This window comes from Brachycentrus maculatus, unplaced genomic scaffold (genome assembly GCF_059751285.1).
Source record: "Brachycentrus maculatus isolate JH-2025_06_01 unplaced genomic scaffold, ASM5975128v1 h1tg000032l, whole genome shotgun sequence".
Lineage (NCBI taxonomy): Eukaryota > Metazoa > Arthropoda > Insecta > Trichoptera > Brachycentridae > Brachycentrus > Brachycentrus maculatus.
Window position 1 is genome coordinate 1,436,541 of NW_028280786.1, and position 13,992 is coordinate 1,450,532.

Below are 13,992 nucleotides of genomic sequence, written 5' to 3' on the forward strand. Positions count from 1 at the left end.
CCGAGAATAAGTATGAAAAGAGTGTTAATTAAAAAAAAACAACTACCGAATTTAAGTAGTGTGGTTGTCAATCATAGGTAGAAAGGTGATTATAACATATGCATAAAATGTTAACTTAAACCAGCCTATGATAAGTCTTAAGCCCTGTAAAACCCCTGTAAATACTAAGACGCCCATTTTTCTCACCATCTCTGTTGATATCTCAGTATAAGAATGTAAACGCTTAAAAGAAAAAAAAAGTTTCTTTGCAGAATATTTTTATAAAATTATCAATAAACACACACAAACAGGAACAAATACATAAATAATTGTCTCATTAAGTAAAGCTGATAGATGTTTGCTCATGTCTAAATAATGTCAATAAGGCTTAACGTGATCGTTTTCCGCCCAATCTCACTACCTTTTCGGCGAAACAAATCTTAGTTTTTATTTCTCTCTCTAGTTTGGGCCAGTAATCCCCAAGTGTCCGCGGGGCATAAATAACCCCCTCGATCCCATCCCCAGTGGCCTGGAATTATAGAGATTCATCATAGTTCTTCACCACCTGCTTTCCAACACCACTTTTTTGGTGCTTTATCCATTTGAGCAACGCGATATTTCACAAAGCAGAGCTTTGCTGCAATGCCGATGGCTCTTTTTCCATTTTGTGTGCAAATGAAATAGGCAAAAACAGCGCTACATTCATCCCGAGATTTGGCTTTGTTCGAAATACAGAAAACCAAAAATACGCAATGACTTTAGTATTGAGCTTTTTGCTCTTATTGTAAAGAATATTATTTCAACAATGGAATTAATAAAATGCCTGATTTTATTTAAAAAAAAATAAAATTATAAAGATAGTAAAAATTGTTGTATACATTGTAAATTATTATTTATTTTTAAATTACAGAGTGGAAAAACAAATAAAACCAGCAAACATCGTGGATGTGTTTTTTCTCCTTATTGATCCTGAATTTTTAGAACCCCTGATTTCTCTGTCTAGATTGATTATATTATTTTTTGACATCTCATCAAATATTAAGAAGAATATGGAAGTCTGGGTATTTACGGGGCTGACGACCGTCATATTCTGGTTTAATACACACGTCATAGGATTCGGACCTCACATACTAATATAAGAGTTTCTGCTTGATAAAAAGCTTCTTTACATCTCACCAATAGATGTCTCTAGTGAAGTTCTAGTGATTCAAGAACAAGGTTTCTAAATTGGTTCATATATATAGAACTTCCAAGAATTTGAGTAGTGTGGTTGTCAATAATGGGTAGAATTGGTGAATGTTACACGTGTGTAAAGTGATCACTTTATCTGAATGGAAAAAGGTGGTAACAGCAGCTTTTCTTTTCCAAGAAAAATGTTTTATTTACAAAGCAAATAAAAAGTGTGTTTTAAATCGCCTTGTACATTTGAATCTTATTCACAGGTTCTCAAACCTTTTTTATCTAGCACCCCCTGTTAAAATATATAAGGAAACAAAATTGCTAGAATGTCCCATCATAAAAAGGGATGAAGTTGCAGTTTCAGTGTATCTAGTATCCTACAGAATATTTCTCTAGCGCCCTTCGGGAAACAATCGCACACACACACACATACACACATATATATATATATATATATATATATATATATATATATATATATATATATATATATAAATATGTATATATATAAATATATATATAAACATAAATATATATATATATATATATATATATATATATATATATATATATATATATATATATATATATATATATATATTCATATATATATATATATATGTGTGTGTGTGTGTGTGCGTGTGTGTGTGTAGTTCAATATGAAAATCAATGGTATTTGATGTTTCTTTAATACAATACACAAAGCAGTATCAGTTAATATCACTAATTCAAATTAAAGATAATATGTAATTCCTAAGAGAAAATGTTTACATTGATCTGAATAAATCGCGTTTGTTTTATTTATAAATGGTTCTTTGGCATACAAAATGAAGCACAGATATGATAAATCTGAACAGAATACAAGAGAAGGAATGCTACATGCTACATACAAATATTAAACGCGGATTCGCGAAAGACGAAACATACAACGTACCCTTGTTATTCTATTATACGAATAACATACTGGCATTTCTCGACTTAAGAAAGGGTTCCGATACAGTGGTAAATACAACGGCAAAACTACACTACATTTTCTTCATAGATATATGGCATTTATTTGAAATTGTATACGCAGAACAGTTTCATACATTTGTTTAGGCATATGCATACAATATTTATTTATTTGGCGTTATTAGATTCACATCAATAATAAAAATTATGTGCATAATAAAAATGTAGTAATAAGTTAGTAAAAACTAGATTCCTTTAATTTTTCCTTTATATTTTAACATGTTATTTATTGTTTATTTGTATATATATATATATATATATATATATATATATATATATATATATATATATATATATATATATATATATATATATATATATATATATATATATATATATATATATATATATATATATATATATATATATATATATATATATATATATATATATATATATATATATATATATATATATATATATATATATATATATATATATATATATATATATATATATATATATATATATATATATATATATATATATATATATATATATATATTTATATGTGCAAATACATTTATTTTCTTATCCTGTATCTTTTAAAATCCTCTGTGAACTGTTATTTCTTTTAATAATGTTTTTTAAAAGTTAATTTCATTTTTTGTTAAAATCTATTGTAACACGTGTTTCGATGCAATCCGAAGATGCGGAATTCATCGTAAACACCGGTGTAAACTAATTTTATTTATTGACTTCGCGTTTAATTTGTAGAACTCCATTTTAATTTATGTATTTATTTTAAATCAAACACAGATTTTTTGAGTCTACTAAGTTGTATTTTATTAACAAAAAACACATAAAAAATTATATTGTGACAATTGTTTCGCCTTGTTAGGGCATTATCAAACGAATGTCGTATCAAACGAACATTCATTTGATAATGCCCTAACAAGGCGAAACAATTGTAACAATATAATTATTTATGTGTTTTTTGTTAATAAAATACAACTTAGTATACTAAAAAAATCTGTGTTTGATTTAAAATAAATACATAAATCTAAATTTTATACCTGTGTCTTTGAGACGTTGGGTGAATTATTGAAAATTAGAGGAAACACGGACAAAAGGGTGAGGCTTTGTTTATTTTCTTATTGAATATATGGAGTTAATTATAATTTAAATTAAAATGAATTTCTATGGTCAAAAATATTGTTTATGACTTTTTGAAAAGTTTATGACTTTTCTTATTTATGCTTTTTAGGAAATCTATGTACTTATATTATTGTTGTTATAATAGTTATTTTTTCAAATGTATAGCAAACTATTTAAAATTATTAATTATATTTAAAAACATTTTTGAAATCAATTTGTTTGATGATGTTTATTTTATTTTGTTTAATTGTCTTGTACATGTTTTATTTTTATAATTAAAAAATCATGTTTTACCGCAAAATTTATTCGAAATCAATAAATAAATTGTTAAAATAGAAGAAATAAATGAAATACATATGTTGATAATTTAAATTCTATTTTATTATGGTCAATAAAATAATAATTGTTGATTAAAAAATGTAAGTGAAAAGATGAGTCAACAATAAAGATAAAGCATTTCGTAAAACGGTTGAAGTAGGATGTAGACATCTAGTTTAACTTTAGACGTTAGAGGTATCCGTTTGCCAGAAATAACAAACGAGACACCGTGAGTCTAGCTTCTTCCCGTGATGTTGTGGAGGATATTACCATGCAATTTACCTCATACTTTGTTTATTTCTTGAAAAATACTGTATATTATTTGCTTTCAAAGGCGATTCATTGTTTTCTAGCAAAAATGTATTATGCGTTTAAAACTACATATATGCTCTCAGGTAATCTACGCATTTTCAGGTAAAAAAATATACCTATACTCTGTTTTCTGTAACTTAACAATCAAAAATAAAATTTACAGAGTAAAATATTAATTTAATATACGTTTGAAAATCGTTTAAATGTGTTGATTTATCATCTGTTCTATCTTTACCCACAGAATAATACATTTTTGATGTAAGTCTTTTTCTCTATCAGTGAGGAAAGATGAACAAGTGCATAATGGTTTTTAAGGTGAAATGATTGATATTTTTCTTCTGTCCGCTAGCGTCGAATTTCTTCTTGGATGATCTTCAATCGTTAGTCTGCTCAATTTATTTTTGATAATGTTTCATTTCATGGTCAAATGTTTGATATAAATTATTTCTACTTTTTGTCACTGCAGACATACTTATATGCCAAACTTTAGAACATATTTTGTGGTCTTACCCGATTCTATTTTTGTCAATATTCTGAAGAAGCCTCTCACCATTGTTTGCGTTTCTTTTATTTTTTATCGTGTATGATATATTTTTTGATAGTTCCATAAAAAAAAACAAGGTTTTCAAAACGTTTTGATATCATTATGGCGATTAATTAATAACGAATAAATTATTTTCAGCTAATAACATTCTATCCATTTTTAATTTCGAGGGATGAAAAGAGATGTCGGCTTATGATATTGATTAACGTGAGATCTCATCGTATTTTAATAATAAATTTTTCACTTAAAAAAAAGTTCAACTTTCATAAATAAGAGAATATGTGCAATAAAGTCTGAAATCTGGAACACACGACAGTCTCGCGTTTAAAGCTCCGATATATTCCCGTTTAATAGTATTTTGCGACAGTGTTGAAAGCTTTTGCTGCTACAAGGCTGTAAAATGAACCAATATAGGAACATTCATTATTCATTATTTTTTTCATTTTTCAATACTTTCTACGCCATCTTGTAAAGCCATACGCTAAATGATGTAGCAAAATGTCGGCGGTAATAAAAATTTATTGCGGATATTTATTTACGTATGGTTTTACGAAATTTTACTTTAAAAAAATATACGATTGTGGCATAGTTATATTCGGAAAATTATTCGGGTTATGACTTAATTCTCTTATTTTTTTTTTTATCTAAACCTTTTTTTGTTATTCACGCTTGTTTCTTTCATAACAATGTTCTGTTCATTCCGTAATTAAATGTATGACAACTTATGTAATTAAAATGAAATGTAATTCATGTCGTTTTGGGTGAGTATTTGATGATTTTTCTTCATGATGTTTATAAATATGTAATCTGTGAACATTTATAATTTCCTTCAAGTAATTTTTATTGGAGAAAAATAACCCTCGACATCAGTTTTGCATTCGACCGTTTACTCAACTACGTCACAGTATCTGGATTTTTATTCTTGTTGCAGAAAGTAAAATAAGTAAATGGAGGTTACTCAAAGAAACATTCATGTATGTTGAAATATCAATATAAATCATGATGTGATAATTAACGTAGTAGAAAGAGACCATTTCGTTACAAAAATGGGTGCAACTCTGTAGGCCGCTGGACGTTAAAAGCAATTTCCTAACGTAAATGAGTATCTACTACTTTCTATCACTTTTCGTACGGAAGCTTTTAGAAAAGTAAATAACGTCACTGATTCACGGTGTAACTTTTCACTTTCTTACATCAAATATCCCATCTGATGATATTTGACAGACTTTTTTCGATTTGTTCAAAAGTTGAAAAGGTACCATTAATAAATTAACGGTTTTTTAATTGATTTGAAACACAAACTAATTAAATGTCCATCAACTATTTCCGAGAATTTTTAAAGCTGTAAGGAATTATTGTGGCGCGTTTGGTTCAAAATTATCCAATTTAATATCTTAAATATTTGATAAATTAAAATATTTCAGTAAGAATCGTTTTATTTCCTCCATTTCGATAGAAGATAAGTGTGAAAACGACTGATTCTTATGATAAGATTTTCAGACTAACTTTCTTATTTTATAGATACATGTTTGACTACGATGATAATTGTTTACTTAACTTGTTTGACTACGATGATGATTGAACTTAAACACATGTTTAAGTTCAATCATCATCGTAGTCAAACAAGTACCCTGATAAGCATATTTTTTTAAAATTTGGTACATGTTTTACCACGATTAAAATAGTTTTTTGTTTTTAAATCTCAGATACGTTTTTTGTATTCGCGGTCTAATTACTTTCCGGAAACACCTCCAAATAAAGAATTGGATTTCTGCTGAAAGTATCGTAAATTATTATTTCGTAAGTAATGTGGATACATTGGCGTGTCGGGAATAGTAACACGAAAACCCTAATTAGAGAAACATCTGTTTCCGCGGTAAGTGAGCTGATAATTACGATATATCCCTAATGTAAATTAAATCACATCACGAGTATGGCACGATTTTTTTTAACACCAGTCACGATTGATTTTATTCCTGGAATAATTTAAAGTTAAAACATGCGATGACATTGAGATAGTACCAATACAAAAAAAATAAGCGTTTATTTTTTTATTTCTAGATTGAAATGATAAAGTTATAAAAAAATGTACGGCCTTACCTCAACTGATACTTATACTAACTGATAAGGGTTTATTAAGAAGTGCTTTCATATATTATATTTAATTATCGATAATGGCGTTAAACTGGTCGGTGAGTTAGTTCCGTTATTTATGTTTTAGCAAATAACACAAACACATAAGTGATCTTAATGAATCGTAACTCACATTCCCAAGTTTCTAAGTTATTTTTGTAGGTCATTGAAAGCTAAGACAGATAACATATAAAGTTGAAGCAGATTTTTTAAAATAAATTTATTACATCGAATTGTTTTCTCCTGTCATGTATGTAGCTTTACTACATTCAGCACACATAGCAAATAATCGGAGTGAAGATTATTACTTGGTTTGTTTATACTAACGGATAAAATAATAATAGTTAGTATTTGGGATCGACACATAAAAGTGTTTTTATAATAATATTTACAAAAATAAGTATTGGCTGAGATTTGTCACGTTTGGAATCAATCACTTTGCTCCAAATAAGAGTATATCTACAAATTCACGAGTATATACCCTATAGTAGTCGAGCTTGCTGCCTCAAACAGTGTGGTCATATACCAATTTCTCCGTAATTTACCATTTTACTGCTGAAATGGACATATAACGAATTGCGTATCCATATGACACTCCATAACTAAGTGGATTTACTGTGAAAGCTTTTACACTAAAGTACCACGTATATTTCAGTATACTATTGTGAATAAGTGAGTTTTGAAACTTTTATGTTACGCCTTCTAAGATGCATGAATGCATTGTGTTTTGAGTTTTGACACTTACAAATAGAATTAACGTTTTATAGAAAAAATATTACTACCTTCCTTTTTAAAAATAATCAACTGTTTACAAACTCCGCATAAGGGTATAGAAAACAAATTACTAATATAGTAAAAGGTACACTGCTAGATGATTTCTTTTCTTTATAACCCTTATCCACACCCAATGGCCCATAGGGCACTGTTACCTTCATTGTTAATTACATGAAGGCAAGGTGATCAGTCTTGAGCTCTTTGTACCAGTACACGGCGATATCAATTGATAAAAGAGAGAAAATCAGCTATTTTTATTTTACTCTCACCACGAATCAAACTCGAGGTGTCCAATACGGTAGCCAACCATGCTTACCACTTCACTGCGGAGGCATACTAATTTAATTGTCTTCAAAAGTACATATGTGCATTGCATATAATGATATGCATATTATTTTACAAAACTTTTAAGAATTGTATTCATATAATTGATTTGAACATGGCAGTACTGTTTTTTTGCCGCACAGTATAACTGCATCATTGTGATTATTTTTTCATAAATAACTATTCATGCAAAACGAAAATATTTATGTATGAAGTTAAAATATTCAACGAAAATGCGATGTTTCGTGCTCAATCGGTGGGTCGTGGGCGCCTGGTAGCTCATGAGGGTTTCAAAGGCGCCTTCGGACTACAGAATGTACAGCATTGCAGCCTTCGCTCCAATCGACTAGCTAAAAAAAGCTCATTGAGACCATGATATTTTTTTAATAAAGAACAATAGGTCAAGCACTTCATACTTTTTACTACTTAGAACCCAAGATCTATTGTTTATCTGCTATTTTTAATGAAATAATTTATATATATATTTATAACACTACTATCAATCATGACTAGTAAATATCATAATCTAGCTATGATTAAGTACTGAATATCAAAATCAGAAATATTTTTGTTATATGTACAAATATGTCAATTTAATACACTTTTCAAATACATCAAGGCGTGTTGTGTTTGAAAATACAAATCAAATTGTGATGGAATGGGATTCGAACCTAAAACCATTGATTTATAGTCAACGATATTAGGAACATAACAACGGGGTTACAACCTGACTTTAAATATTAATACTATGACACAACACACACAACTGAAAATATGTACTAAAATATATAACATGTGTGGATAATATCAATAATGATTTATACAAGGGAATGGCATCAAATTCGGTAATTAATACAGTAAGCTCTTTGCTATTTAGAAATTATTTTTGGTTGGTTGGAAGATATTGCTTTTTAGCAATAACCCCGCCAATGCATTTTTTTCTTTTGTGTACATAAAGCTTAAATAAATAAATCAAATAAATTAATATTGTAGTGCATCAAAGTCAGTAGACTTTACTGCAATACAATACAGTATAACTCAAATATAACATAACAATTGATATGCAATTTTGAGTGCAGTTTGTGGCAAACATAATATTGGAGGAATGTAAATAGAAAACTACCGATGGTCAATATGACTTCACTGCGATTTCCGACTCGGACCGTTGATAAATTACTCCATTAAAATTATTAATGTTAACTACAGAGTCACGTAAGTAAAAGTCAAAACGTTTTTCGATAATATGAAATATGAAGTATATATTTATATAATTGTTTAAAGGTTACAAACGGGTAAGTGGCTCAAAAGCGAGTGATTTTATTAGTATAAAAATTAAATTGGATTACATATGTACATATCGCTCCATAACTCCTTAAACATAACTCCTTTCAAGAACGTCTAAAATAAAAATAAAAACTTGATTTTCCAGGAGAACGTTTTTAAAGTTTAAAAATATAATACAATGTATTAAAAATAAATATCAAGCCACTTATTTAACTTCTTACTGTGCAACAGATCTTTTTAGGTAAATCCTGAAAGTTTTTTCTCCATTTGAAAAATATTTTGTAAATTTCAAAAAATAATTATGCAATACCTTTTCTTCAAACTGCAAAAACAATTCTTTCTGCCCTATAGCGAGTAAATATTAAGTTAAAATATGCCTCTTTTGCTGGGATATAGCACATTTTTTGGGCATTCCGAAAACATGCACAACTGAAAATTGACGATTTCTGGTTTATGACGTTCTTGAAAGGAGTGAGCGATATGTATGAAACCTACTTTATAAGTCGGTACTTGAAAAAGCAATTTTCATTTTATGTATCGTAGATGAAAACATTTTAATCGAGTTATGCGAAGATGTTTTTGTATTGTTCACATTTTTATGGCTGTTGATGTATCAAAATTATTACATTTTGTTTCGAATAATTTAAAAACCAATTTTCACCAATATGTTGGAAATTTCAGGGATGAAAAAACAAATATCCACGTAAGTTTCTTATGAAAACGTTTACCTAATTTTCCTCGACCATTTTTCACAGCAATTGTTTTATAAAACCCCAAACCCCGAATCATACGAAGATTGTATGTTTCTGTTTTTTTTTTTAATTTGATCAAGGTATATACATGTTATTTGGTTAAAATATTAATATTTCAATCTATGTTGAAAATATTGTAGGCAAAGTCTGTTTAAATAAAAATAAAAGTTGAAGGAGTAAATAAGGTTTGTAAATTTGACGGGATTTCCTGTTTTTCCAACAGCATTCGTTAATTTAAAAATCTAATCAGTTTCCTAAAAGCTTTATTAAAAAAACACTTCCTGTTTTACGGTGTATCCTAAAAATCTGAGTGATTGAGCTTTTTTATACTTAAAAAGGGGGATACACAATTTGATGTTTTCTCATAAAAACGCTCCTTTAATTGAGTGATTTATTGTTTTTAATCACGAATAGATCAAATTAATGGGTGAGCTGGAAGCTGATTTATTGCATTAAGTCTGTATATTGTCAAGTAATTTTGTTTATTGCCTCAATTAGCTCGTGTCATTAATTAACGAAATCCTTTTAGTTCACTGAGTTTCAAATTAAATTTAAAGAATTCTATGAACAAATAATTGGTTTTAGAATTCTATTATTTTGGTGGTTTTATTTATATAAAAATAATAAAATACCGAGAGCTTTTATCAAACTTGCCTCTTTTACAAAGCATCAGGTTCTCGCTACCCAAGACGTCCACTGCTGACAAATTCATAGGCAGTTATCATTTGAACTTCGGGATGTGGACCTGACTAGATATAATAAAAGAACCCGGAAGCAGTTTGTGAACTCAATACGATCCACAAAAAGAGTAGACTGGAATTTGAACATATTTAAAATAAATACGTATCCAATATGTATGTGTCATAAAACAGATGATAAAGCATTGAAAATAGTTTTTTATATGCTTATTTTTAATTAAAGTACTAAAAAAGATTTTTTTGTTAAATTGTTGCATTTCATGAGTTTTTTGAGTTAACACATATTTTTATAGTCAAACATTATTACAAATAAATATTCGTAGCATAATATAATATTTTCAACATTAACTATTTTTATTCAATGTTGAAAATGATACTCAGCACTGCATTTTAGGCATCGATATTCCGTATCTTATATTTTGCTTAAGAGAAAAATAATGCATTTTTTTAGTCATTTAATTTTACTGAAATATCAAATTTATTTTTACTTTTTTACTTTTCTAAAGGATTGTGAAAAATAAATCATGTTTATTGGAAACATACATTGTTTGGACACATTGCTGAATTTTTTTTTCAAGGTGTTAATTAAGGTGTTAATTACGACCCTTATAAGTTAAATATTTCCAAAACTCATCTTCGGCACAGAAAAAAATAAAACCAAAAGATTAATGCTGACAATGAAACAACGCAGATTTTTTTTATAACGTGGTTTTACTGGGCAATATAAAACACATAAAAACACGACCCGTTTGAAATTTGGGTAAGGCACTGACTCCTCTTGTTTTTCTGTTTTTCCTTTAGCGTTTTAGTCAAAAGTTTACAACTACAGTTTTATATGTCGCCCATAAAATAAAGAATGCAGATTTGTCTTTATGTTGGATTTATTTCTTGTACTTCAAAATAGGAATGGTTTGTATGTATCCATTTTCCTCTTAAATGTTTGTTTCTTTCACAAGTAAAACAGTACAATTATTTAAAAATCCAAAAAGTAAGTTTGCCTTTAAACGTATATTATTGGTGTCTCAACTTGAGACAATGCATTTGTCATTTTATATAAAAGAAGATGGAAGTCTAAACACCCAAGGCCTTACGATTTGGCAATTGATAGACACAACTAATCACTTTATATATTTGTGCAACGTTAACCATTCTGCCCAGTATTGAACATCCATACTGTATAATGTTTTTTAAAAGATGTATACATATCGCTCACTCCTTTCAAGAACGTCATAAATCAAAATTCGTAAATTTTTAGTTCTGCGTGTTTTCAGAATGCCCAGAAAATGTACTATATCCCAGCAAAAGCTGCATATTTTTAACTTAATATTTACTCGATACAGGGCAGAAAGTGTTGTTTTTGCATTTTGAAGAAAAGGTATGTTTTAATTATTTTTTTAAATTTCCTAAATATTTTTCAAATGGAGAAATAACCTTCAGGTTTTACCTTAAAAGATCTGTTGCACAGTAAAAAGTTTAATAAGTGGCTTGATATTTATTTTTAATACATTGTATTATATTTTGAAACTTTAAAAACGTTCTCCTGAAAAATCTTTTTTATTTATTTATGACGTTCTTGAAAGGAGTGAGCGATATATGTTATGCACTGTTATTGGTTCATTTCGTATGTTACATTTGTGGAGTAGTTATAATTTTCATAGATGTGTAATTTTGGTTGATGGTAGTGCCCTCCGTTGAGAAATATAATTTGAGAAATATATAGCTTTTTCCAATCGAACATAGGTGAGGTTCATTCGGAATAAGTTCACATATATTTTAAGAAAAAAAAGCCCATTTTTTTAATAAATGTTTTTTTTTTAAAATTAAATATAATTTTTTATCTGATTTATTTTATCAACATTAATTTTTACATTACAGATAATACAGGAATGCGCAAAATTAATCACTCTAATGAAACATGTTATAATTGTTGCAAATGGCGTCGTACGTTAATCATATTTTACATTTGTGAACAAAATAGCTGAAGTATACGTAAAAAAAATGGAGCGAAATTTTGATTTTAAATAACTTTTTTTTTACCATACACAAAAAAATAATTTTAAGTAATTAAAATCTTTATTAAGATATTCACATTTTCTCTGATGATTGAAAAATATGTTATCTGTCAAGTAGCTGCCGCCAGTGTTGATACATATTTGTGCTCATTTAATCAAAATATTTGCGAACTGCAGCTGTCTAGTTCACACATTTTAATTATGATTGACGTACAACACCATTTGCAAAAATTATAACATCTTCCGATAGGGTGATTTATTTTGCGCCACCTTGTTTATCAACATGTCTTATATTCTAGGTGTCTTAATTTAAACGGTGGATCTCTCGTTTTTATGGTGATATGTCTGATATCAGCATTAACAAAAATATACAATAAAAAAGCCTTAAAGCACCTTGTTGTTTTTCGACTGTATAACTAACATGCAATGTGAAATTATCGTGAGTTAAAAATAATCCCATTTATGGAATTGCCATTACTTTTTTTCGATTTTTGTAGAAGAATAAACATTTGAAATCCAAAAAAGGATATCACTCTCGATGGTATATTTTTCTAGTAATCCCGTGTGAACTTACTTTTTTTTGGTTGATGTATCGACTTCCATTGCCGAGGGAGGTTGAGTGATGTAAAAAGAGATGCTATTTATTTGAAATCTAGACCCTTCTGTAGTCAACGAAAGCACTTTATAGAATATGTATGTTTCGGATTAACTCGTGTAGTCTTTTTATCACATCCTTCCTAATTTTCGGTTGCTGCAGGACCTAGTTAGTAAGCCCTGATGGTTGGTGAAATGTCGAAAGGGGAAAATAATACGTTTGAAACGAGTTTACTCAAAAATACATATTCTTCAACGTAACCGAAAATATATAATTAAAATAAAAACACAAATTTTCACATGTGTTTTATATTTGTGATCTCCGTTTGCATATCCGTTTGCATATCGTATTTTTTTATGGATTTAAAGAGGTAATTAATTTAATTGTTTGCTTAAAGAATTCTTTTAAATTTTTTATTCACGTTTTACTAAGTAAATACCACTATTTCTTAAAATCTACTGTGACAGATATGGTGTTTGAAAATGATGCGGAATGCATCGAAACACGTGTCACAGTAGATTTTAAGAAATAGTGTTATTTACTAGGTAAAACATTAATTAAAAATAGATAGATTTTACCACAAAGTGACCGCCGAATCATTTAACGAAAAACTTCTTTTAAAGTTGTTGACAAGTATATATTAAATTGTGAGTGGTAAATTTCATAACGATATGCTTCGTTTAATGTTTATTGAGATAGTTTGCAATTAACTTCAAAATTTGTGTGGCTTTTATCAGTCGAAATTTTGTTTGATATTTAAGGAAGAATGCTCATTTTTAGGTCCACGCTCGAAACAATTTGATGGTTTGAATGTTTTTTAAAGATTTTAAACCTAGACGACTGGGTAGAATCCGTATTATTTTTGAAGACATTGAGTGAACTTAATATAAGTTGTTGGCGTACAGTAGGATCGAAAAGTGTATTGATATGGTCACTTGACATGCTCGCTGATGATTCAATTTTTTTTTCTAAGATAGAT

General features: G+C 28.4%; 1 protein-coding gene across 1 annotated transcript in view; it reads right to left on the reverse strand.

Annotated features, from left to right (window-relative positions):
• Nucleotides 1-13,992, reverse strand: part of LOC148312813 (uncharacterized) — a 163,325-nt gene that overhangs the window by 31,325 nt on the left and 118,008 nt on the right. The window lies entirely within an intron of this gene.